This window comes from Hyperolius riggenbachi, chromosome 1 (assembly GCF_040937935.1).
Source record: "Hyperolius riggenbachi isolate aHypRig1 chromosome 1, aHypRig1.pri, whole genome shotgun sequence".
Lineage (NCBI taxonomy): Eukaryota > Metazoa > Chordata > Amphibia > Anura > Hyperoliidae > Hyperolius > Hyperolius riggenbachi.
Genome location: NC_090646.1, coordinates 108,801,126 through 108,827,585, shown reverse-complemented (window position 1 = coordinate 108,827,585; position 26,460 = coordinate 108,801,126).

Here is a 26,460-nt window from a genome sequence, read left to right as displayed (position 1 = left end):
GCTTCCTCAAAGTGGCCCTAGACAATAATGGCAAGATAGGTAACAGTCCCACATTCTAATTAGTCCTCCTAAAGATTCTAGGAGACAAGAGTCATGTCCTGCACTTAAAGAGACTCTGTAACAAAATGTTGAGCCTTATTTCTTCTATCCTATAAGTTCCTATGCCTGTTCTAATGTGGTCTGTCTTACTGCAGCCTTTTCTAGTTGCACTGTCTCTGTAATAAATCTTATCTTCTTTCCTCTGTCGGCTCTGTGTGGAATGTGCAGCACTGCTTGTCATTGGCAGAAGCTTTACACACCCTCTCCAAGCTCTGCATGAGTCACACAGTAAGCTGTCCTCAGCCTATCATACTCTGGTTAGAAGCCATGTCTTTTGTTTGTAAACACTGCCTACAACTGTTAATTACAAGCCAGGATTGCAGCAGAGTGTGGCAGAAACAGCACAGAGGGGCCCAGGAGAACATAATGAAGAGAATGGTATGCTTTTTATTGTAAGAATTTTAGAGTACAGCTTCTCTTTAAAGTGGACATGAACTCTTGCACAGGACAGAAGTAAAACACAAAGCAATGCAACGTGTATGTATTTATAGAGTTTAGCCTGTCTAATTCCCCCTCATCTGCGACTAATAACAACTGTAATTTGATCTAGTCAGCTGTGTCAGCTCAGGAATCTCCTCTGCCACAGCAGAGCTGCTAATTTGTAAACACAGGATGTTAACCCTATGTCTGCTTTCATGAAAGTTGTTGCTGTAATAATAGTAACTCCAACGATGGATCGGAACCACACAAATATGTATTGTATACTGTAAGCTCTTTTATTGCATCAGGCAGATAGCATAAGCAATGACAGATGCTGTTTCGGGCATAGCTCTTTCTCAAATTGCATTAGACACAAGAAAACACACGTGAAGATGCCTTTAAATAGCCCACCCCCCAGTAAAAATGCCAATCAGTGCCGTGCTGGGCGGGACAAATGGCGGACCTGATGGGGAACAAGTAGCTTAACATGCAAATTCACCATTAGGACTGTTTACTTGTCAGCTGAATAAAGCGCTATCAAAGCAGTGCAATGCAAACACTAGTGTTGTCCGGATCATGAACGATTCGGATCTTTGATCCGAATCTATTTTATGAGTCGATCATCCGAATCATCAAAATGAACGATTCGGATCGCAAAAGGGGCGGGGCCAGGAGCGACACGCCCCCTCTCAGCGGGCAGCGGGGTCCTGGAAGCAGAGCAGAGATGGATCGCTCTGTTGTATGGGAGGCAGCCTTGCAGGGAGACAGGTAGATGAGAGAGAGGGGACATGGGTGCCACTGCCAGATATGTGTAGAGCACACATACTGGCTATAACGTGCTGCCCATTATAGGCTGTCTGTTCCGTAGTGCTGCACAGTGAACACATTGGAAGCTTTTGGCTCAGCACAGCTCAGTAACTTTTCAGACAGTGTGATTGAAAGGCAATATAATCCTCCTGCACTCGGCACTATTCACTTCTGCGAATGCTTTCTTTCACTGTGTGACCTTTTCTTTCAAAGTGTACAGATGAACATATAGGTGAAATATATGTAAAGCATATGACTTCAGCATGTGGGTATTATGTGCAAACATTTCTGCTCTCTGCTCGTCCCTCCTCCCTTCTCTGTCCACTCCCTGCCCTCTGTCCATCTTCTCCCCTTCTCTGTGTGTCCACCCCCCTCCCCTTCTCCTGTCCACAGACCTGTCCTGCTGTTCATTTCACCCCCGAATGCTTCCGGTAGTAAAATGATCCGAGATTCGGATCAAAGATCCGGATCTCTTCAATGATCCGATTCGAATCATCCGGATCATTGAAAAGATCCGAACTTCCCATCTCTAGCAAACACACCTGCAAGTAAAAGCCGCCAATCAGCATGCCGACCAAACTCCTAGGACACCGCCCCCTGCCCACCGGAGGAGAACCAATCACTATCAGCCTGCATCATGAGGAAATGGAATGCCCTCGATGCAATCCAATGTACAAAAACTTCCGCCCACATGGCCAGGAAGTGACGCATAATGACACAGTCAGTAGTCAAGGCAACCAAAGTGAAAACAAAACACACCAGCATACTCACCCACAAACCCAAATACACAGAGTGCAGAGCCAATAAAAACTAACTAAAGTAAGCCACTCACAGACAGATGACAGGCATCACCACAAGCCGGCAACAAACCAGCCCCCACCCTAAAAGTATCCATAGCAGTGGCGTTCCTACCGTCAAGCGGCAGGGGCGGCCCGCACCGGGTGTCTTGATGCTTAGGGGGTGACACCGGGAGTCCTGTGTTGCCGCCCCTGCCGTCAGTGCACATGTTGTGCAAATTTGGGATTTTACACCCCCCCGTGGCCGTCCCCGCTGACAACCTATGTGTGTCCCCCCCCCCCGGGGCCTTCCCCGGTGACAGGCAGGACTCAGGAGCAGCCCAGCTTCAGACCTCCGACCAGCCGGCGACCAGTATGCGGGCACTAGGACCCAGCGGACACCGCACTGATATGCGGAAGTGACATCACTTCCGCATATACGGCGTGGTGTTCACTGAGTTCGGTGCGCCCGCATACTGGTCGCCGGCTGATACTGAGGTCTGAAGCTGGGCTGCTCCTGCCTGTCACCGAGGAAGGCCTGTGGGGGGAGGGAGGGGGGGGGGGTAGGTTGTCAGCGGGGACGGCCACGGGGGGTGTAAAATCCCAAATTTGCACAACGAGTGAAGGGCACCTGTCACTATCTAACCTGGGGGGGATCCCTATTACTATCTAACCTAGGGGGTCCCTGTCACTAACTGGGGGTCGCTGTCACTATCTTACCTGGGGCAGTGGGGGGTCCCTGTCACTATCTAACCTGGGGTGTCCCTGTCACTATCTAACCTGGGGGGTCCCTGTCACTATCTAACCTGGGGGGTCCCTGTCACTAACCTGGGGGTCCCTGTCACTATCTAACCTGGGGGGGTCCCTGTCACTATCTAACCTGGGGGGGTCCCAGTCACTAACTAACCTGGGGGGTCCCTGTCACTATCTAACCTGGGGGGTCCCTGTCACTAACCTGGGGGTCGCTGTCACTATCTAACCTGGGGGGGTCCCTGTCACTATCTAACCTGGGGGGGTCCCTGTCACTATCTAACCTGGGGGGGTCCCTGTCACTATCTAACCTGGGGGGGTCCCTGTCACTATCTAACCTGGGGGGGTCCCTGTCACTATCTAACCTGGGGGGGTCCCAGTCACTAACTAACCTGGGGGTCACTGTCACTATCTAACCTGGGGGTCGCTGTCACTATCTAACCTGGGGGTCGCTGTCACTATCTAACCTGGGGGGGTCCCTGTCACTATCTAACCGGGGGTCGCAGTCACTAACTAACCTGGGGGTCGCTGTCACTATCTAACGTGGGGGGTCCCTGTCACTATCTAACTGGGGGTCGCTGTCACTAACTAACCTGGGGGTCGCTGTCACTATCTAACCTGGGGGGTTGCCGTCGCTGTCACTATCTAACCTGGGGGGTCGCTGTCACTATCTAACCTGGGGGGTCGCTGTCACTATCTAACCTGGGGGGTCCCTGTCACTATCTAACCTGGGGGGTCCCTTTCACTAACCTGGGGGGTCGCTGTCACTATCTAACCTGGGGGGTCCCTGTCACTATCTAAACGGGGGTCGCTGTCACTAACCTGGGGGTCGCTGTCACTAACCTGGGGGGTCCCTGTCACTGCCTAACCTGGGGGGTCCCTGTCACTGCCTAACCTGGGGGGTCCCTGTCACTGCCTAACCTGGGGGGTCCCTGTCACTGCCTAACCGGGGGTTGCTGTCACTAACCTGGGGGTCGCTGTCACTATCTAACCTGGGGGGTCCCTGTCACTATCTAACCTGGGGTCGCTGTCACTAACCTGGGGGTCCCTGTCACTATCTAACTGGGGGTTGCTGTCACTATCTAACCTGGGGGGTCCCTGTCACTATCTAACCTGGGGGGTCCCTGTCACTATCTAACCTGGGGGGTCCCTGTCACTATCTAACCGGGGGTCGCTGTCACTAACCTGGGGGTCGCTGTCACTAACCTGGGGGGTCCCTGTCACTATCTAACCTGGGGGGTCGCTGTCACTATCTAACCTGGGGGGTCCCTGTCACTATCTAACCGGGGGTCGCTGTCACTATCTAACCTGGGGGTCCCTGTCACTATCTAACCTGGGGGGTCCCTGTCACTATCTAACCGGGGGTCCCTGTCACTATCTAACCGGGGGTCGCTGTCACTATCTAACCTGGGGGGTCCTTGTCACTATCTAACCTGGGGGGGTCCCTGTCACTATCTAACCTGGGGGGGTCGCTGTCACTATCTAACCTGGGGGTCGCTGTCACTATCTAACCTGGGGGATCCCTGTCACTATCTAACTGGGGGTCGCTGTCACTATCTAACCTGGGGGGTCCCTGTCACTATCTAACCTGGGGGTCGCTGTCACTATCTAACCTGGGGGGTCGCTGTCACTACCTAACCTGGGGTTTCCTGTCACTATCTAACCTGGGGGTCGCTGTCACTATCTAACCTGGGGGTCACTGTCACTATCTAACCTGGGGGTCACTGTCACTATCTAACCTGGGGGTCACTGTCACTATGTAACCTGGGGGGTCACTGTCACTATGTAACCTGGGGGGTCACTGTCACTATGTAACCTGGGGGGTCCCTGTCACTATCTAACCTGGGGGGTCCCTGTCACTATCTAACCTGGGGGGGGTCGCTGTCTAACCTGGGGGGGTCGCTGTCTAACCTGGGGGGGTCGCTGTCTAACCTGGGGGGTCGCTGTCGCTATCTAAACTGGGGGTCCCTGTCACTATCTAGAATTCAAATATACCAGCACTCCAGCTTTCTCAAAGAATCACGCTCTTTTATTGATATTGGTAACCACACACGCCTTGAGAAAGGGGGACCCTGCGAGGCCCCGAAACAATTGTCGGTCATTTCTGTGGATATGTTAGCTCAATAAAAGAGCGTGATTCTTTGAGAAAGCTGGAGTGCTGGTATATTTGAATTCTGGACTTATACTTTGGTGGTTTGCCTATACCACAATACCAAGCACCCTACCTAAGATGGTGTGCCCAGTCACAACTTTTCCTGTTCCTGTCACTATCTAAACTGGGGGTTCATGTCACTACACAAACTGGGGGGCACCAGTCACTAGCTGAACTGGGGGGCACCAGTCACTAGCTGAACTGGGGGGCACCTGTCACTAGCTGAACTGGGGGGCACCTGTCACTACCTAAACTGGGGGGTACCTGTCACTACCTAAACTGGGGGGTACCTGTCACTAACTGAACTGGGGGGCTCCAGTCACTAATTGAGCTGGGGGGCTCCTGTAACTACTTAAACTGGGGGGCTCCTGGCACTACCTAAACTGTGGGGCACCTCTCACTACCTAAACTATCTAGGCCAGCCAGCCCAACATAACCACCAGCCAACCAGCCCAGAATCACTGGCAAAAAGGCCACAGCATCACCACCAGTCAGGCCAGCATTTACTTCAACCAGCCAGTCCAGCCACAGCATCACCGCCAGCCAGCCCAGCCACAGCATCACCGCCAGTCAGGCCACAGCATCACTGCCAGGCCTTTCAGCTCACACATCATCGCCAATCCAGACAAAAATAGTATTGCCAGCCAGGCACAGCAGCCAGTAGAGGAGAATTCAGAAGCCAGGTGAGAGGTGTCTACCATATTAATGGGGCATTTTGCCTATTTATTTGAAATGCTGTCTATTTATGTGCCTCATGACTGCTGAATTTGTCTTGTTGGTGGCCTCATGGTTACTGGATTTGTCTTTTTGGGGGCCTCATGATTTGTTGTGGGCCTCAAGATTGCTGAATTTGTCTTGCTGGGGGCCTCATGATTGCTGAATTTGTCTTGTTGGGGGACTCATAATTTATTGGGGGCCTCATGATTGCTGAATTTGACTTGTTGGGGGCCTCAAGATTGCTGAATTTGTCTTGTTGGGGGCCTCATGATTTGTTGGGGGCCTCAAGATTGCTGAATTTGTCTTGTTGGGGGCCTCATGATTGCTAACTGCGAGACTATGGGAAAAGCGGAATCAACCTCATATGAGACAATAGCATTGAGGCCTGGAACCCACTGAAATCAGCAAACGCGAAACGCAACTGCTAGCGTTTTGTCTGAGCGGTTTGCAAGCGGATTCATGCGCGTTTTTGGTCGTGTTTTGCAACATTGTATTTTTTTCCCCAGCGGGTGCCTAGCGTTTTGCGTTTTGCGTTTTTATCCTGATTGGTCCTGTGAATTATTTTTCATTTTGTTACAGTGTGCTGAACCGCAAAACGCTAGCAAAACCGCTGAGTTTAGGTTTTGCTGAGCGTTTCTGCTAGCGGTTCAATACTTTACATTGAAGCGCTAACGCTCCCAAAATGCTGCATGTCCTGCGTTTGCGTTTCTGAGAAACGCAAACGCTCCTGTGGAAGTTGCCCCATCCATTAACATTAGCCCAGCGTTTTGGCAAAGTGCTAGCGTATCGCAGTGCTGCCAAAACGCTGCCAAAAGCGCTCCTGTGGGTTCCAGCCCTAAAGGAGTTATCCGGGCAGTTTTAATAAAATGAACGCCCCAAGCTCCCAGGACCTCCCTCGCCGCATCTCTGCTCTCAGCCGTTCGCCGGAGCTCCGACCCGGTCCCCGGCGATGATGTCAGAGTGACCTGGAGGTTGCTCTGTACTGCGCCTGCGCGATCGGCGCTGTCAATCACCGCCACGTGGGCCGGAGCGGACTGCGCAGGTGGTAGTAGTTCTTAGCCTCCGGCGAACGGCTGAGAGCAGAGATGCGGCGAGGGAGGTCCTGGGAGCTTGGGGCGTTCATTTTATTAAAACTGCCCGGATAACTCCTTTAAACCTACTTTTTTTTTTTTTTTTAGCTTTTTAAAACAGAAAATAAAACTGGGGGGGTTTTAAAAAAAAAAAAATACATTTTTCAGGAGTAGGATGGATGAAATTGTTTATCTTCACAGTTTATTTTCAACTTGGATTTTCCATAATGTTCATGTATGAGTTAAAATGTTTGTATTTAGTTTAAATTGCTGTAGGCACTTTGCGATAGATAAGTGACTTTTCGCCACCACTGTCCTAATCTAATGTCCCACCATTGCTAAGTTCATGTAAACTAGTCTCCACCCGTGACCACACCCACATTTTGGTATATGACCACACACATTTTTTGCGCAACGTAGCCCCAATTACGGGGGGGCAGGGCTGTGGAGTCTGAGTCGAAGAGTCGGAGTCTGGGCAATTTTGGGCACCTGGAGTTGGAGTTGGAGTCGGAGTCGTTGATTTCATAAACTGAGGAGTCGGGTGATTTTGGTACAAAATCCACAGCCCTGTTAAGTATTAAGACTAAGGAGTCGGAGTTGAAGCTATTTTGGGTACCCGGAGTCGGAGTTGGAGTCGTGGTTTCATAAACTGAGGAGTCGGAAGATTTTTGTACCGACTCCACAGCCCGGGGGGGGGGGGAGGGGTTACTGTGGATAACCAGCACCGGGTGCCAAATACCCTAGGTACGCCACTGATCCATAGCACAAGTAGGAATCAGACCACAGTGCTGTACTTAAAAGGGCAGTGCATGTCCACATCAATGTCTTTGGATGGGTCACAGAATTAAAAGCAAAACCTTGGCGCCACACTCTGGGCTCAGGTCAATATGAGAGCAGAGCAGCCAAAAAAGAAAAAGAAAAACAAGACAGGTAAATAGACCTATACATCACCCAATCTCAGGTCAGCCATGCCACATCCCAGGGATTCCTAAAAACAATAGCAAAAAAAGATTAGACAATCAAGCAGTAAAAGAGAACAGGCAACAGTACAAAAACATCTATCCAAAAGACACTAGACTGAAATCAATGGATGCAAAAACCAAGATCATATTCCCGATTCAGGCCTCCAGTTTACAATGTCCCCAACCTTCTAATCCATAATGCTTCCTTTTTTAATAAAGCTGTTTCCCCATTCCCCCATCTCCAATCAGGGGCAACTGAATCAATGGCCGTCACATTTAATTGGGACACTGTATGCCCACAATCTGCAAAGTGTTCAGAAACCGACTGGCGATAGTGATTGGTTCTCCTCCGGTGGGCAGGGGGCGGTGTCCTAGTTTGTTTTGTCGGCGCGCTGATTGGCGGCTTCTACCTGCAGGTGTGTTCGCTCTGTACTGCTATGACGGAGCGTTATTCAGCTGGCAGGCAAACAGTCCTAGTGGTGAATTTGCAAGTTAAGCTACTTGTTCCCCATCAGGTCCGCCATTTGTCCCGCCCAGCACGTTTTTACTGGGGGTGGGCTATTTAAAGGCATTTTCATGTGTGTTTTCTTGTGGCTAATGCAATTTGAGAAAGGGCTATGCCCGAAACAGCGTCTGTCATTGCTTATGATCTCTGCCTGGTGCAATAAAAGAGCTTATACAATACATCCTTGTGTGGAGCCGATCCACCGTTGGAGTTTGACTGCAGTGAGTCTCTTGGGACATAGAGACTGAGATTGTGGCACATCATCTTTGACCTATTGTGGTGCTCCTCCTAACTCTTTGTTTTACATTAACAGTAACTGCTGCAATACTAACATTTTCAGAATTCTTAAAGTGGACCAGAACTCTTGCACAGGACAGAAGGATAACATAGAGAAATGCTCCCTGTATGTATTTAGAGAGTTTAGCCTATCTAATTCCCCCTCATCTGTGACTTATCAGCTGTGTAAGCTCCTGCCACAGCAGAGAGCTAATTGGTAAACACAGGATGCCAACCATGTTTCTGCTTCCATGAAAGCCAGAAGTAGACACATTGTAGATTTATTGCAGGATTTGCATCAGCTGTAACAAAGAAAGTTTTTTTTTTATAGAATATTACACTGTTGGGTATGTTTTAGAGCAGAGAGAAAGTTGTGAGTTCAGGTCCGCTTTAAAGGGGAACTTCAGCCTAAACAAACATACTGTCATTAAGTTGCATTAGTTATGTTAATTAAAATAGATAGGTAATACAATCTTTTACCCACCCTGTTTTAAAAGAACAGGCAAATGTTTGTGATTTCATGTGGGTAGCCATCTTTTTGGTTGAAAGGAGGTGACAGGGAGCAGGAGACACAGTTCCAACTGTCCGGTGTCCTGATCACCCCTCCCAGCTGCGCATGTTAGGCTTCAAATCTCAAATTCAAAATTAAAAAGAAAATTGCGCCAAAACAGCAGAAAGAGAACAACAACATCCAAAATACCATCATGCTTTGCACAGCATCAGGAGAAAAATGCCGGGGCAGTTTTCTTCTGTGCAGCTAAAAATGAAGCTTGGGTAAGAAAAACAAAGTTCTGATGCTGTGAAACTGTTAAAGAAACACCAATCCTTTTCAGTGCCGCAGAGTAGATTTAACTTTTTGTGGATTGCATGTAGTAAATCCTACGTCGCACTTGTGGCTACCTAAGCCTGATGCAGCATAGGATTTACGCCACCTGCAATTTTGCGCTCCCGACACAATCATGCGCACCCGAGAGGGGAGATTAAGCTGTCATATGTCTCATAGCGATTGGCTCCTGATCACATGATCACTATGATCACCGGCGGGTCGCAGTGATCCCAATTGGCAGCGGCGGTCTGAGGGGAACAAGAGGACGGGGACTCACCTTCTTGACGTTCACCCGGTGATCGGCGTTCCCCTCCGCTCTGTCCGGCTTCCCTGCTCGCTCTGCATTAAGTGTCAGGTCGCGGCTTGATGGCGTCATCAAGCCGCGACCCGGAACTTAACGGCAGTGTGAGCGAGGATGCCGGCCGGAGCGGAGGGGGCTAGAGCTGCTCATCGCTGGAGCCTGGGAGGTGGGTAAAGGCTGCAGGCAAAACGGGGAACACCTGGCCACACTGGGGACACCATGCCCAGCTAGCCAAACTGGGGATCCAGCTGCCTGACCTCCCCCTCCCCAGTGCACCCCCCACATTTAAAATGGCCTGGTCCTTAAAGAGACACTGAAGCGAAAAAAAAATTATGATATTATGATTTGTATGTGTAGTACAGCTAAGAAATAAAACATTAAGATCAGATACATCAGTCTAATTGTTTCCAGTACAGGAAGATTTAAGAAACTCCAGTTGTTATCTCTATACAAAAAAGCCATTGAGCTCTACGACTTTCAAAGTCGTGGAGAAGGCTGTTTTCTGACTTTTATTATCTCAACTGTTAGTTAATTTTTTACTTTTCCTCTGCCAGAGGAGAGGTCATTAGTTCACAGACTGCTCTGAAAGAATCATTTTAAATGCTGAGTGTTGAGTAATCTGCACATATTAGAGAATGATGCAATGTTAGAAAAAACACTATATACCTGAAAATAAAAATATGAGAATATTTTCTTTGCTGCTAATCTTCTAGTAATTATTCATAGTACACAACCAATTCATTATCATATATTTTTTTCACTTCAGTGTCTCTTTAAGGAGGGTTAGGCAGCTGGTCCACAAAGGGTTAAGGAGAGTCCCAGGCAGCGGGCGAGGACTGGAAGACAGTGCATGAAGCCTCTGGAAGATCCACAGTCTTACCTCTCCTTAAGTATTTACCTTTTATTTATTTATTTTTTACTTTTTAAAAACAATTAAAAAGGATTACAATGTCTTTGCAGTTCTAGTGCTGTCTGCATATCTCATGCCAGGTCATTAGTACTCATGTACTAGCAGCAGGAACTAGCACTGAAAGGATTCAAAGACAAAGTAGAGTATTTACGAGGACTCTCTGTTACATTACAAATTTTCACCCTTAGGACTTATTATATTACAGCGTCATGTGAATGAGCGTAGATCCATATTCATATTCCAGTTCACATTTTTCCAAAATCAATAATGATCCTAAAGCAAATAAAAAATCCTTATTGAGCTGAATATTTCTCGGAACAACCAACAGTGCCTTAGTACTATGAATTTACATTGGATTATTTACTACTGCAGTGATGCTGTTTTTCTATAAAAAAATATATATATATATATATATATATATATATTTTTATATACTACTGCTACTGTGCAGCGTGCCGAGCAGTGTAGCCTCTTTACCCTTGACGTGTGATGTGGATGGTAAGATGTACTTTATATATCACCAAAGCGAGCAGAAATCATAAATGTTTCTGTCACAAGGAGCATTCTGTAGATTTGAAATCATACAAGTAATTGTTTTGATGGAGAGCGCTACATGTCATTACTGATGAGCTGATAAACTACAACATGGCACCGTGATTCTGGGAGAGAGATCAATGCAATCTCCATGTACTCATAAATCAAACAAGGTCTATAATTGAAGACTTACATTCGGAGGGAAGAGTTGCAGAAGCATCGCTATGCAGCAGACGCTCACTATGTAGATCTTGGCATTGTTTAGCATTTACCCAAGGTTAGACCACTGGGTGGAAGGTTTCATTTCTAGCCATTGTTCAAGTCTAAAGGCGATCTATACTGGGTCTCAGTCAATTTTCTTAAAGAGCCTTCTTGGAACCTGTCCAATATTTTAGGCTATTTTATTTTTTTAATTGTTAGTGTTAAAACCTCGCTATTGAAAACAACATTCTTTAATACACTATTTACTCAGGCTATTCAGTTTACAAAAAGCCTCATGAGTTTTCAGATAAAGCACAGTATTATTTCCTGCTTAGAGACATCTGTCTACTACAATTAAAATAGCTAAACTGGTGTCAAAATGCTTTATTAGCCAGTCTTATCCCACAGCAAAGCCATAATTCAAGGACGAACTTGTCTGTTCTTTTTTTCTGCTCAAGAGGTCCCCCTGCTGGCTCCAAACGGTGAATGTAATATATTAGTACAATAATTTCATATTTATTTTAAATTGTAAATTTATTTCTCACTTCTTGTGGGTGATCTCTGTTTTTCTTCAAGCCCAGGTCCTTTACCGGAGGCTTTGGTGTTTGAAGGTTCTGAACTATATATTAGTCCCAGAGGCGTTTGGCTTGTGTACTGACCCTATAGTTACTACTCCGTTTAATTGCCTGATGGGGCGGGGTCACGCCTGTGAAACGCATTGCAAATTTGGAGTCTTATGAATAAATTGTTCTGTTTAAAACCAACGATTTTTTTGGTGTCTGCTTGGAGGAGGTGAGTCCACCTTTACTTCCTCTTTTTAAAAGTTTTTTAAACACTTTTATACTATATTAGCACCCTCGTTGAACCTTTCAGTCTTTATATTAACTTCTTGCATCACTTCACTCTTTTGTAAAGAGATTTCTGAGGTTATTTCTTAGATCTTTTGGAGCCACTTTCCATATCCTCTCCAGTTCCTCTTTTAGGAATTGGTGCTTCTCCAGTGTATCATAGTCCTTCTTCTTGATGTTGACATTGGCATTAATACTTCTGTCACCAGTGCTTTGTCTGTGTCTACAACCACAATGTATGGTTGATTGGACAGTACCAGTTTGTCCGTCTGGATTCTACACGATCTCCTATCTGGGATTCAGTGGCTTTAAAGTTGAGTATACACGGAAAGACAGATTATGGAACTGTGCTGAGGAATGATCGTTCCACGACCTATCTTTCAAAAGCGACGTGTTGCTCAATAGTTCAAATTTGAATGATCGTTACTGATGTTATTCATCATGATGGTCTTTCATAATAAAAGAGTGTTGTGGTTTCATAGTTTTTAACCACTGTTTACGATGTTGCGTGAAATGACCTATCATTGGGCAGAATCTTTCCTAAAATCTTGCCGCGGGTATGGAATTTAACTCATATAATGTACAGCTGTCCCTTTACATCATGACGGCTATTTTTGACACTTAGTGTATCCTGGTCTTGTTAGTACTAACTTCTCTGCTGCAGTTAAAAGCCAGAAAGTCATATCAAGCCAAGAAAGTCATACCTTTGCTGCTGATATATATATTTGGTTAATAGTTTGGCTTCTAGTTTCCGGTTATAATAGCAGATCTGCTAGTACTTCAGCTAGTGGATTGCTAAACAGTAGCTGATCAACAACACATTTGGCTAGAAGTAGCTACTATATTGGGAGGTTTGGGTTATGCATTAGGAGGGGGTTAGTGTTAAGCATTAGGAGGAAAGTTAGTGTTAGGCATTAGGATGGGAGTTAGTGTTAGTAAAATATTGGTAATGCTACATCTGCATTAACCAGTGCCTAAATCAACAGTGGTGTTGCCGTCAGTGCTGTCCCTGAGTCCAACCCTTTCCAGCAACTACAAGGATGATAGCTACCTCAGCTATCTGCCAATGGTACATTCCATGGTACCAGGGGCGTAACTAGAAATCCCCGGGCCCCCCTGCAAACAAAAAATCCCCCCCCCCAGGGGCTTTTTACACAGGAAGCAACATGAAGCTCTTACTGATCAGAGACCTCCTGCGCGATGGAGGTATGTATCCAGCCTGCCGCCGCCTACCCGCTGCCACTAATGATTGCAGGAGGGGGAGCGCTAAGAGGAGAGCCCGTGGTGAGGGAGGGGGGTATGTCCCCCCTCCCCGCTGATCTGCCACACTCGCCTCTTATGTTGCAACCCCTCCTGCCCCCCAAAAAGGCCCTGAGCGGGCCCTAGGGGGACCCCGGGACCCCCCGCGGGGGCTGGGGTTACATCCCCTATTGTTACGCCCCTGCATGGCACTTCCTCCTTTAGGACTTTCTTTCATGTTAGCTGCTGCCTCAGACATTCTCTCCGCAACTCCTCTTTGGGTGCCATTTCAATGATGTACTTCTGGATGCTCTGGAAGTTATCCAGTACAGTGGTTTCAATACTCTATTTGTAGACGATGAGCTACAATAACGGTGGTTTCAGCACTGGAGTGGGAGATTAGTGTTAGGCATTTAGATGGGGAGGGGTAGTTTTAGGCACTAGTGCAGGAGGGTTCAAGTGAGAATGGGTGCCGGGTAAATGCATAGTAAAATATCAATAATGTAAATTATCAGTATTTTAACTAGTGGCATCATCCGGCGCCCAACTCATGAGGACATACCTCAGCCTGGGCAATAGGATCCTAACATCTAACTTGTTTGGAAAGATACCCTAAAAATTGTGACAGTGGTCATATTCTTCTCACATCTCTTTCTCAGCTGACCGACCGGAATTCTCAGTCTAGTTTACCTGCTTCACTTCTACTGGACAAGAATAAGAAAATGTTATTACTGCTAATACTTCATAGCAGCTGGATAGTGTACTGGTTAAAGAGACACTGAAGCGAAAAAAAAATGATATAATGAATTGTGTAGTACGGATAATTAGTATAACATTGGTAGCAAAGAAAATATTCTCATATTTTTATTTTCAGTTCTATAGTGTTTTTTGTAACATTGCATCATGCTCTAATATTTTCAGTTTACACACTACTCAGCATTCTAAATGATTTTGCAGAGCAGGCCAGTGAACTTAACCTGTCCTCTAGAGAGAAAAAGAAGATGCAATGACTGACCGTTGAGATAATAAGCTTCAGAAGACAGAACTCTCTGCGACTTTGAAAGTCATGGAGCTTAATGGCTCTTTTGCATAGATAACAACTGGAGTTTCCTAACTCTTCCTGTACTGGAAACAATATTAGACTTATGTCTCTGCTCCCAATGTTTTATTTCTTAGCTGTACTACACAAACAAATCATTATATCATATATTTTTTTTTGCTTCAGTGTCTCTTTAAGGGCTCTGACTCTGACACAGGAGACCAGGGTTCAAATCTGAACTCTCCCTGGTCAGTAAACCTGCATCTATTCAGAGAGGAGACCTTGGGCAAGACACGCTAACACAGCTACCACCTTTGCTACCGCTAGATCACACCCTAGTGGCTGCAGCTCTGAGAACCACCAGGAGAAAAGCACAATATAAATTATCTGTGTCTTATCATATATTTCTGTGTGTGTATATACATAAAGTAATGCATCAATATATAATCAAGCGATGTACACTAAATAGAATGGATTTGAAATCAGATGTACAAATTATGACACAAGAAGAAGAGAACTCTGTCTAGTCCAGTTTACAGAGTAAAATTCTATCTCTGCTGTTATTTAACTTTCAAATCCTCCAGGGTCAGCATCGGTGAGATTCACATACTAACTTCAGTTCTTCAGCCTTTTAGGAATACATTGTTTTGCTATAATAATGTCACATTACCCATACTTAGCAAGTGACTTACAACATTTTTTTTCATGTGAAACCAAAAGAAGCAAAAGTTTTCTTTTGACTCCAAACTTTAATCAGTAATACTCAATTTAACGTTGATTAATTGTCTATTCTAATGAAATAGAAAGATAGTGTTACATTTGAAATCTGTTACTAAAGAAAAAAAAATGAACAGGCTGTATAAATAAATTGAAATTCTGACCAAAAAGCTAATTACAAGGGTATTTATTTTGTTTGAGATAAGACACATCTATTATCATAAAGATAATTAACTCAGTCTGACAGATCCAATAAAGGGATAAGTTTGTCATTGGCTAAGCCAAAAGCCCAAGGCAAGCAATTTTTATAATTACCAGTTATAACAAGTGGGCTTGAAGAAAATAGCATGTGATATTAACATTAAAGTGGATTTGCATTTAGAGCCACGTTTTTTCAAGAGATGATCTATTTACTTGCTATAACAACAAATAAACTCACACAACTAAACCATGTTTAAATTACATCCCAGGCGCTTGCACATGTACTTCTGTCAGTATTATTAATGTCCTTGCAAGGTATAATATACATGAATGTATGCATCAGCCTTGAGATTAGCCTTCATAGAAATTGCATTTGAAGTTGTGATCAAGTGTGCTTTTTTCTGCCTCATATTCAACGTTCACCACAACCCATACATGGCACGCTAATCCTATAAGATTATAGTGATATTTTCTTTCTAAATTCAAAAGTTCTGAGTGTTTGTGTGTGTGTGTGTGTGTGTGTATAGTGTGTGTGTGTGTGTGTGTGTGTGTGTGTGTGTGTGTGTGTGTGTGTGTGTGTGTGTGTGTGTGTGTGTGTGTGTGTGTGTGTGTGTGTGTGTGTGTGTGTGTGTGTGTGTGTATTAGATTTTTCTTTAATAGGGATTCAGAATACGTTGAAAAAACAGCCTATGGAACCACCTATATGGTGTATTGAAGTAAGCATTTATTTGCGTTATTAGATGTCATGTATTTCTCCTGATATTTACCTGTATTATTATTATTAATTAGTATTTATTCAAAACGTCCAACATCTTCCTTGGCGCTGTACAGAGTATATTGTCTTGTCACTTAAAGAGGAACTCCAGTGAAAATAATGTAATAAAAAAAGGGCTTCATTTTTACAATAATTATGTACAAATGATTTAGTTAGTGTTTGTCCATTGTAAAATCTTTCCTCTCCCTGATTTACATTCTGACATTTATCACATGGTGACATTTTTACTGTTGGCAGGTGATGTAGCTGCTGCATGGTTTTTTGGCAGTTGGAAACAGCTGTAAATAGCTATTTCCCACAATGCAGCAAGGTTCCCAGACAGGAAACTGCCAGGAGTACGTACTCAAGAGTTTCTTGTGGGAGGGGTTTCAACACAATATCAGTCATACAGCGCCCCCTGAAGGTCTGTGAAAAGGAATAGATTTCTCATGTAAAATGGGGTATCAGCTACTGATTGGAATAAAGTTCAATTCTTGATCTGAGTTTCTCTCTAACTGTCCCTCAGAGGGGTTCACAATCTAATCCCTACCATAGTCATACGTCTACGTATATATCATGTAGTGTGTGTGTCATAGTCTAGGGCCAATTTAGAGGGAAGCCAATTAGTTATCTGTATGCTTTTGGGAGGAAACTGGAGTGCCTGGAGGAAACCCACGCAGACACAGGAGAACATAACTCTGTGCAGATAGTGCTCTGGCTAAAATTCAAACTGGGGCCCAGCACTGCAAGGCGAGAGCTCTAACCACTGCGCCACTATGCTACCTGTAGCCAAACACACACAAAACATTTTCCTTTATGAGGTATATTAAATTGTATCCACAGGGGAAAAAAGTGCACAATGTGGGTACATAACTCAGTAGAGGGAAGCCTCTAGAATCTAGAGTCTAGATCCTCCAGACTCTTCCTCCATCCCCTCCTCCTCACCATTTAAGCACTGGGACCCCCCCCCCCCCCAAAGCCCATTGACGAGGGCTTGTCATTGGGTGCTTGGCCGAAATGTGCAGTAGCGCGGAGCTCAATGGGCTCCGTTTCTTCCATTGAGCAGCAGCTCCTTGCTATTGCACAGACATGAGCCATCTTGTGCCTGTGCAGTGTGGTCATGTTTGCTCCTGTATGGGAGCATGACAGTGAGCTTTGGGGGATTCCAGCACTGGAACAGTGGGATGTAGGGAGATGCAGTAATCCTCTGGAGGCATCATATACCTATTCCGTTGGACCACTGAGGTAAGTATATGATTTGCTCACAGGATTGCTTTAAAGATCACAAATGCAAAGATGTATTTATTGGGGGAGCAGCCCTCGATGTGGGGGCTTTCTGATACAAGTACAGCCCCCTAGAGGAATTATGCCACAGGGGGATCATTTTGACCATGCTAGCTTTATGATTCTTGGCAGATGCACCTCCTGGTCATGAAAATCGCTATGGCGATAGAGGATGTGACCATTGGGAAGGCCCCATCAATGTTTTGCTTACTGGCTCCATGATTTGTAGTTATGCCTCTGGCCATGTGACATTTGAATGTTCATTGCAGTGCAAGATAAATTATCATAGTCCTCTATGATATGAGTAGCATTTGTTATACTGACACATAAAGTGCATTGCTTTAACCTTACAAAAAAAATGCATATTAAAATGTGTGATAATTATATTTATATTTTTAATTAGTTACTGGAGAAGTCTACAATAAGTTACGCATTTTCTCACTTATAGTGAATTTCTGCTTTATTTGCATGACGTATTGTTTCCTTAATACTGTATGGGGCACTCTTTCTTTAGTACGTTGCTTTTCAATGTGAGGTATGCATGAAACCCTTTATAAAAGTATAGAATTTTATAATTACTTCCTGTGGTAAGATATTCTACATCCTAAGCACTCTTATTGTGAAGAACCCCTATCTTATAAGGTGGTTATAAGGTTTCATCAATATATACATTGTGTCCTCTTGTCCTGTGTACAGACCTAGGAGTAAAATTTTCATTAGCCAAGTTTCTACAAGTTTTTAATCCACACTATAGACAAAGAGTCCAGGAGCAACACACTTGTATCATAAGAACTTCAATACTTTAATCAACAATCTTCTTAAAACGACGCAGCAGTAAAAAGTGTATAATACTTATCATTTCCAAAGGTAAGTGATGCAGCATGATGGATAAAGTCAGCAGGAGGTGCGGAGGAAAAACCGTTGACGATCGTTTCGCCCCATCATTGGGGCTTTATCAAGACCTACTAGTATAGGTATTATACACTTTTTACTGCTGCATCATTTTAACAAGATTGTTGATTAAAGTATTGAATTTCTTATGATACAAGTATTGCTCCTGGACTCTTTGTCTATAGTGTGGATTACAATTTGAATTTGTCTCTTACTAGATGTTGCACCGCTTGGATAAATTGTGAATTATATCAGGCAGCATATTGATGTGCACTCACTTTTGCTTTTTGCTTTTTTGCTCTTCTACAAGTTTTTAGTTCTACGTGTTAATTATATCCCCTCAAAGCATTTATTTTCCATGCTAAATAAGCCCAGTTCTAGCCCTTCCATCCCTATGATTAAGTTAGTTGCCCATTTTAGCTTCTGTTCCCTTTTACCGTACTCCAGATGTGCTCTCACAATTAATTTATACAAAAGAAGTAGTATACTAGTATAATCATGCTTTTATTTCCTTTATGCATTCCGGAACTTTATTTGCTGTAGCTACTGCTGCTTGGCATTGAGTATGGTTGTGTATCTAATTATAATTCAGTATTCTCAAGTTCATCTCCAAGTCTGATGTTCCCAGCTGTCCCATTTAGTTTATATAGTATCCTGCCATTGGCACAACCAAGATGTTGGACCTTACAGGGTAGCATTATTGAAGCAGACGTTATCTATAAACATTAATGATCAACAGTGGCGTATGTATTCCTGGAGCAGCCATAGGAACAAGATACATCTTAGTGGCGAAGCTGAAGCTATCCTAGGGAACCGAAGTGGTAAGTTAGGTACCAAATAAAGATAGTAGAAATTGCCATTTCTCATCTCAACTCAATCCAATCTCTAAATTTCAGTGATTAAAGGGAACCTGAGATGAGGCCCCCGCCATAAAATATCCATACCTGGCACTTCCTCCAGCCCCCTCCGGCCTGATTGCTCCAACGGCGTCCCCTACTAGCTCTCCATTTCTCCACAATTGGCCCCGGAAAGTTGCGCATGCTTGGCCCGGTTGTGCACACTTCCGCCACGTTCATGTCTTCTTGAGCGTTCTGCGCCTGTGCAGTAGTACTGTGCAGGCGCAGAATGCTCCTGGCAACGGGACTGCGCCTGGCTGGACTGCACGTATGCTGACTGGCCCTGACTGTAGGATTTTCCAGAGCCAGTTGCAGGTGAAGAGAGAGCAAGAAGGGGACGCTGTGGGAGCAATCAGGGCAGAGGGGACTGGAGGAAGACCCGGGTATGTATATTTTATGGCGGGGGCCCCATCTCTGGTACACGTTAAAACCCTGAACAGTGTAGCCAGAGAGCTGGCAAATTAAGCAGTGCAGCATGTGTCCAGGAGGCCAGCAGCACATAGCTCTGCTCTGAGCCAGTGAAAAGTTCTCATATGTTTGATGTTAAGCATTGCTTCTCAGCAAGTCATAAGGGGAATTGCATAGGGGGAAAGAATGTAAATAAATGCAAATAAATTGCCCCAAAGAGTTTCTTACTGCCCCACCGGGGGATAAATAGATTTGAATTAGGTGGTGCTTTTGTTGTCCAATTTTAAACTCACTGGTCGTTTATTGCTACAGTACATACAAATAAGACTCACATTCAAAACTAATACGACAAAAGAAATCCTAAAATTACACAGCTTGTCCACAAATTTGACAAAGCATTTCTTTATAATACATTAAGGCTGCTTTCACAGTGGGGCGTTACAGGCGCACGTTAGAGCAGCCTGTAACGCAGCCCAACTCACAGTAATGAAAAATCAGTGGGCTGTTCACAGTGCCCACGTTGCGTTACAGTGTAACGCTGGACGTTCAAAGAATGTGCAGCATGCTGTGCGTTATATGTGGTTTTAGCTGCATTAGACTGTTTGCACATGCTCAGTAAGGGGAGAGTCCGCTATTGTTCCTAGCCACATGGCTAATTAATTATTCACTGCACTATAGTGTTGTCCAGATCATGAACGATTCGGATCTTTGATCCGGATCTTTTTTGTGAGTTGAATCATCCGGATCATCACAATGAAGGATTCGGTTCACATGATGTCTGGAAGAAACAGGAACTGCAGCTTCTGTGAAAAAGCACAATCTTCCTGCTGCATCTCTCCCTTCCCCATTAGCACCCTCAATGTGCCTTCATTCTCCTGCACCTCTCACTCTGCTGCACCCCTGCTTCCTGCTTCCCTAGTAAAATGATTCAAAGATTCGGTTCAAAGATCCGGATCTTTTCAATGATTCGATTCGAATCATCCAAATCATTGAAAAGATCCGGACTTCCCAGGATAGCACCAAGAGCCTCATAACACGGCTCAATCTGACGTCCAACTTCAACACATCATGCGTTGTGTTAGGGGTACGTTGTGCGACCTTAACGGCCCCTAAAACGCAACGTCTAGGTGTGAAAGAGGCCTTAAGCGTGTGTTCTATAGTAAAGTGTTTGCATATGCCACGTATTCACTGTTCTGTGCATAACCGATTTATATTTAAAGGTAACTTACAATATTATGTTATATTTAATTACAGTAATACCCACTTTAATGTATTTTTATTCTTACTAAAAATGTTATTTTGATAAATATATGCCCAATTAGCTTAGGATGTAACATAAACACTAAAACATTGCTGCTAAATATCATACATTTTTACTTTCAAACAAAGGTGGCTTTAGGACTTTTTATTCCTTAAACTTTTAAGACTTCAAGGCATTATTTACTTATGTATAAGAAACTAAAAAAAATAAAATAAAAATCAATTTGTTTGTCTGAGGAGCAAAATTAAAGCCAGTCTCCAGCAAGGAGATGGTTAAAAGCCTCTGATCATCTGCCCTGCATTTTTAATTGACATTTATTATCTTCCTGAAATACATCTTAAGATATCCATCTTGTATATCTTCTCCTGCAGTACACGAAAAAAGAAAAATCCATATGGGTAGCCCACTCTAAGTTGTCTGGGAAGCTTCCTGCACACAGACTTCTGTGCAATTTAAGAAATTCTTGGAGGCAACATTCTCTATTCTAAGTAAATCATAATGCTTATAAAGCTTTTTACTTTAAACGTTCTTTTTAAATTGATTACATGGAAATTGCAATCTTTGTATGAAGCAATTCTTTTAAAGTATGAAGTCAGCATTTTGAGACAGGTGGTCTGTAGAACACCGGAGTAAGCAAATTAATAACACAGAGCGGTCAATTGGTGCTTAGTGCAGGGTGCTGCTGACTAGTGCTCAAAATTTTTATATAAAACTTATGCTGTGTGACCTAAAAATAACACAAACTTTTCCTTTAACACTACGAATTGCAATGAGGAGTTTTTAAACATTCTTAAGCGTTCCAGGCAGAAAAAAATGACAACTGAAATGAAAGCTAAAATATATTAATTGAAATAATAAATCCAGTCATCCTTGCAGACACACAACAACTATATATACTGTGTGTGTGTGTGTGTGTGTGTGTGCGTGCGTGCGTGCGTGCGTGCGTGCGTGCGTGCGTGTGTGTGTGTGTGTGAGTATATATATATATATACAGTTGAATGCAAAAGTTTGGGCAACCTTGTTAATTTTCATGATTCTCCTGTATAAAACGTTGGTTGTTACGATAAAAAATGAGAAGTGAAATGAAGTTTATTGGATTTACGAAAAGTGTGCAATAATTGTTTTAATAAAATTAGGCAGGTGCATAAATTTGGGCACTATTGTCATTTTTTATGATTCCAAAACCGTTAGAACTAATTATTGGAACTCACATTGGCTTGGTAAGCTCAGTGACCCTTGACCTACATACACAGGTGAATCCAATTATCAGAAAGAGTATTTAAGGGGGTCAATTGCAAGTTTCCCTCCTCTTTTAATTTTCTCTGAAGAGTAGCAACATGGGGGTCTCAAAAAAACTCTTAAATGACCTGAAGACAAAGATTGTTCACTATCATGGTTTAGGGGAAGGATACAGAAAGCTGTCTCAGAAATTTCAGCTGTCTGTTTCCACAGTTATGAACATATTGAGGAAATGGAAGACCACAGGCTCAGTTCAAGTTAAGGCTCGAAGTGGCAGACCAAGAAAAATCTCGGATAAACAGAAGCGACGAATGGTGAGAACAGTCAGAGTCAACCCACAGACCAGCACCAAAGACCTACAACATCATCTTGCTGCAGATGAAGTCACCGTGCATCATTCAACCATTCGGCGCACTTTACAAAAGGAGATTCTGTATGCGAGAGTGATGCAAAGGAAGCCATTTCTCCACCCACAGCACAAACAGAGCCGCTTGAGGCATGCTAAAGCACATTTGGAAAAGCCAGCTTAATTTTGGAATAAGGTGCTGTGGACTGATGAAACTAAAATTGAGTTATTTGGGCATAACAAGGGGCATTAAGCATGGAGGAAAAAGAACACAGCATTCCAAGAAAAACACCTGCAACCTACACTCAAATATGGTGGTGGTTCCATTATGCTGTGGGGCTGTGCGGCTAGTGCAGGGACTGGGAAACTTATTAAAGGTGAGGGACGCATGGATTCCACTCAGTATCAGCAGATTCTGGAGACCAATGTCCAGAAATCAGTGACAAAGCTGAAGCTGCGCTGGGACTGGATCTTTCAACAAGACAACGACCCTAAACACTACTCAAAGTCCACTAAGTCATTCATGCAGAGGAATAAGTACAACATTCTGGAATGGCCATCTCAGTCCTCAGACCTGAATGTAATTTAAAATCTGTGGTGTGAGTTAAAGAGAGCTTTCCATGCTTGGAAGCCATCAAACCTGAATGAACTAGAGATGTTTTGTAAAGAGGAATGGTCCAAAATACCTACAACCAGAATACAGAATCTAATTGGAACCTACAGGAAGTGTTTAGAGGCTGTAATTTCTGCAAACATTAATTAAACAATTATTGCACACTTTCTGTAAATCCAATAAACTTCATTACACTACTCAAATACCACTCTGTGTGTCTCATATATGATATATTTAACTGACATTTTTTATCATAACAACCAATGATTTATACCGAAAAATCATGAGGATTAACAAGGTTGCCCAAACTTTCGCATCCCACTGTATACTGTGTGACATATATATATTTTAATAAATATATATATATATATATATATATATATATATATATATATATATATATATATATATATATATATATATATATATTTAGGTCTGACTCGCTATATAAAAGTATAGGGGTCGACTTATACATGAATCACAGGCAACACTGAGTAATGTGTGTACTATTCGTGACATTCCCATTTGCAACAATCCTGTGATAAGTGACACTTTATCGATAAAAGAAATGACAAGAAAATACAGGTATGAAAGTCCTGGCCACAACAATTAACAAAAAAGGGGTGGATAAATATTGGGCTGCAGGGAGGGAAGTGAATAATTGCAGCACTTGGGGGCCTGGAGGAGTTATTGGCTGCACTTAAGGAACAGGAGGGAATAATGGCTGCAATACTGTATCCAGTGCAGTCTTAACCCCTCCAGGTCCGACTCCCCAAGTGCAGCCATTAACTTTACTAGGTAGACTTATACTTGAGTCAATAAAGAATTTCAGCTTAAGAGGGTCAAATATTGGAGCCCACTTATACACATGGTCGATTTATATTCAAGGTATATATCTGTATACGTGGATATACTGTATATAAATATATACAGTCCGGTACATTTTACCCACCCCCCATCACTTCTGATTCCTCAATCATGTGCACGCTTCCAGACAGGAAGCGTGTCACTTGATTTTCCCGATATGCACATGCACACCACACATCTACCGTGACAATCTATAAATATTGTTTGAATTGCCATTGACTCTCATGGAGTTGTGCACTACTCGGCAATGCGCTGCAGCTTCTGCATCAGCTGGCCAATTCCAACGCACCGCCGGAAGTGTGGCCTGTCTCATAGACAGTAATGGCCCCTGCAAAGAAGTTTGGCAGGGAAGGAGAGGGGCGGGGGAGAGTACCATGACACGCCACGGTAAGTATGAAAGGGTCCTTATGCATAGCCAGATCTTGGTGGATTTACTGGTGTGTTTATGGTTGCAGACATGTTGAAAGATCCACTTCAGTTGAGCTTCAAACCGCTGTAGCTGCAATGTGTAGACTGCCATGGATCCCTACAGCTCTCTGCACATTAGGAACTGTGGTCAGCTTTTTTGAAATAAACAGGTACTAGTGCATACTGGAAAAAAGTTAAAGAATTGAGAATTAATCTAAAAGTGCCACCTAATGATGCACTCTTAATTTTACAATTGTACCAAATCTATGTAGTTGATGGGAAAACAGAGTGAATATACTTTGAATAAATACTTTAGGTAATCCAAGAATGTATCATTAGTGGGCACCTTAACCTCCCTGCCGTTATAAAAAATTGCTGCGCACGGCAGAGAGGGTGTTTTTTGGCATTTTTTTTTTTTAGCATGTAGCTAGCCTAGCGCTAGCTACATGCTTCCCCCCCTCCCTGCGGCGTCCCCCCGAATGCGCCGATCGCCGCCGGCGCATATACCCATCCGGAAATCCCGTTCTGAACGGGATTTCCAGGAGGGCTTCCCCCGTCGCCATGGCGACGGGCGCGATGACGTCACCGACGTCATCGACGTCGTGACGTCAGAGGGAGTCCCGAACCACCCCTCGACGCTGCCTGCCACTGATTGGCCAGGCAGCGCACGGGTCTCGGGGGGGGGGCACCCTCTGATGCGGCGAGTTGCGGCGAATAGGCGCGGAGCGGCGGCGATCGTAAGTTACACGCAGCTAGCAAAGTGCTAGCTGCGTGTAACAAAAAAATTATGCAAATCAGCCCAGCAGGGCCTGAGGAATCCTCCGCGGCAGGTTACCCCGAGCTGAGCTCGGGATAACCGGCAGGGAGGTTAAAGGGAATGTCTGAGCTATTAAAAAAAACAAAAACAAAAAAAACATCTACTTACCCTCCTCCAGCCCCTTGCAGCTGACATGTCCCATGCCACAGCTCCACTCTCAGTCGCCGGCCTGGGGTCTCTAACTATAAATTCCTTAACCTCCCTAGCGGTATTGACAGATTATCCGTCCATAGAAAACATGCTGTGAACAGTATAAACGTGCATACACATCAATACTCTCCTGCACTGTATACTTGCCCTTGCTTGACACATTTTGGCAAGTTACAGGAAAAAAAAAAAGTTATAAAAATTAGTTTTATCATTTTTTTGCACAAAAATCCTGGGGAAATTGAACGCCACTTAAAGAGGAGCTGTCACGAAAATCTCAAAATTTAACACACATACAAATAAGAAGTACGTTTCTTCCAGAGTAAAATGAGCCATAAATTACCTTTCTTCTATGCTGCTGTCACTTACAGCAGGTAGTAGAAATCTGACATTACCAACAGATTTTGGACTAGCCCATCTTCTCATAGGGGGGTTCTCAGGGCCTTCTTTATTTTTAAAAGCACTTCGTACATGGCAGTTGCTCCATCCAACTGCCAAAATAGTGTGCAGCGAACAGGGAGGCTGGCCAGCATCTTTGTATTAATCAATTTCAGGGAATGTAAAGAATAAAGAATATAGGCCATGCTGAGAATCCCCCATGAAGAGATGGACTAGCCCAAAACCTGTCTGTAATGTCAGATTTCTACTATCTACTATAAGTGATAGCAACATAGGAAAAAAGTTATTTATGTCTCATTTTACTATGGGAGAAATGTACTTCTTATTTGTATGTGTTTTCAATTTTAAGATTTTCGCGAAAGTCCCTCTTTAAATCAGCCTTGATAGAGAACATTCTACAGTCTGAACAAACTGACCAATAAACAAAAATCCTGATTTCGGTAACTACTAGATGCAACTCGGTCGGTGTATGTTATTTTCACACAAATTCTAAACACATCATATGAAATATATATTTGTGTACAGACTGCTTTCATGTTGTATTACTATGTGAAATAATCCTGACAGTTATCACAAAAAAAGAACAATGACTATGGCATCCAAGGACCAGCCACGGCTCTCTAACTAATGAAGAAATACAGGCCAGTAATTTTCCATAATATGAAATATTTACTGAGCTAAGCAAATGACAAAAATATACAGACCAGGGTAACATACATTGATGTAGAGAATGCACACTGAATAAATTACCCGCCTCTTTTTCTTAAACATTTTGTTTTC